The following is a 2,500-nucleotide window of genomic DNA, read 5'->3' as shown; positions in this document are numbered from 1 at the left end:
CTACCCTATATACCTTTTTGAACACGGTTTCGTCAATCCGGTCATTTATTGTATGGGAAGTATGACTTTCCCACACATATTTGGATATCCATACGATTGCATATCCATATGAAAATATTTTTAATATTTTTAATATATTTTTAATATTTCCATATTTAATATAATATAATTAAATTATTATATTATATATTATATGGTAGGCTATCACCATCACCTACCATATATTTCATATACATATAAATATTTTCATATCCATATATATTTTTTTATATTCATATATTTTCATATATGTTATATGCATATGTATTCATAACCATATGCTACTATATCAATACTGGCGGTCTTCTGTTTAATACAATATTATTTTAATATTATAGTGGTAGGCCGAACACCACCTACCCTATATACCTTTTTGAACACGGTTTCGTCAATCCTGTCATTTATTGTATGGGAAGCATGACTTTCCCACACATATTTGGATATCCATACGATTGCATATCCATATGAAAATATTTTTATATTTTTAATATTTTTAATATTTCCATATTTAATATAATATAATAAATTTTTTATTATATATATATGGTAGGCTATCCTCATCACCTACCATATATTTCATATACATATAAGTATTTTCATATCCATATATATTTTTTTATATTCATATATTTTCATATATGTTATATGCATATGTATTCATAACCATATGCTCATATACTAATACTCGCGGTCCTCGGTTTAACATAATATTCCTTTCATATTATATTGGCAGGCCGAACACCACCTACCCTATATACCTTTTTGAACACGGTTTCGTCAATCCGGTCATTTATTGTATGGGAAGTATGACTTTCCCACACATATTTGGATATCCATACGATTGCATATCCATATGCACATATTTTTAATATTTTTAATATATTTTTAATATTTCCATATTTAATATAATATAATTAAATTATTATATTATATATTATATGGTAGGCTATCACCATCACCTACCATATATTTCATATACATATAAATATTTTCATATCCATATATATTTTTTTTATATTCATATATTTTCATATATGTTATATGCATATGTATTCATAACCATATGCTTATATATTAATACTGGCGGTCTTCTGTTTAATATAATATATTTTAATATTATATTGGCAGGCTGAACACCACCTACCCTATATACCTTTTTGAACACGGTTTCGTCAATCCGGTCATTTATTGTATGGGAAGTATGACTTTCCCACACATATTTGGATATCCATACGATTGCATATCCATATGAAAATATTTTTAATATTTTTAATATATTTTTAATATTTCCATATTTAATATAATATAATTAAATTATTATATTATATATTATATGGTAGGCTAACATCATCACCTACCATATATTCATATACATATAAATATTTTCATATCCATATATATTTTTTTATATATTCATATATTTTCATATATGTTATATGCATATGTATTCATAACCATATGCTTATATATTAATACTGGCGATCTTCTGTTTAATATAATATTATTTTAAATTATATTGGCAGGCGAACACCACCTACCCTATATACCTTTTTGAACACGGTTTCGTCAATCCGGTCATTTATTGTATGGGAAGTATGACTTTCCCACACATATTTGGATATCCATACGATTGCATATCCATATGAAAATATTTTTAATATTTTAATATATTTTTAAATTTTCCATTAATTAATATAATATAATTAAATATTATATTATATATTATATGGTAGGCTATCACATCACCTACCATATATTTCATATACATATAAATATTTTCATATCCATATATATTTTTTTTATATTCATATATTTTCATATATGTTATATGCATATGTATTCATAACCATATGCTTATATATTAATACTGGCGGTCTTTCTGTTTAATATAATATTATTTAATATTATATTGGTAGGCCGAACACCACCTACCCTATATACCTTTTTGAACACGGTTTCGTCAATCCGGTCATTTATTGTATGGGAAGTATGACTTTCCCACACATATTGGATATCCATACGATTGCATATCCATATGAAAATATTTTAATTTTTAATATATTTTTAATATTTCCATATTAATATAATATAATTAAATTATTATATTATATATTATATGGTAGGCTATCACCATCACCTACATATATAATTCCATATACATATAAATATTTTTTTCATTCCATATATATTTTTTTATATTCATATATTTTCATATATGTTATATGCATATGTATTCATAACCATATGCTCATATATTAATACTGGCGGTCTTCTGTTTAATATAATATATATTTTAATATTATATTGGTAGGCCGAACACCACCTACCCTATATACCTTTTTGAACACGGTTTCGTCAATCCGGTCATTTATTGTATGGGAAGTATGACTTCCCACACATATTTGGATATCCATACGATTGCATATCCATATGAAAATATTTTTAATATTTTTAATATTTT

Source organism: Drosophila bipectinata, unplaced genomic scaffold (genome assembly GCF_030179905.1).
Source record: "Drosophila bipectinata strain 14024-0381.07 unplaced genomic scaffold, DbipHiC1v2 scaffold_204, whole genome shotgun sequence".
In the NCBI taxonomy this organism is placed as follows: domain Eukaryota; kingdom Metazoa; phylum Arthropoda; class Insecta; order Diptera; family Drosophilidae; genus Drosophila; species Drosophila bipectinata.
This window is presented reverse-complemented; position numbering follows the sequence as displayed.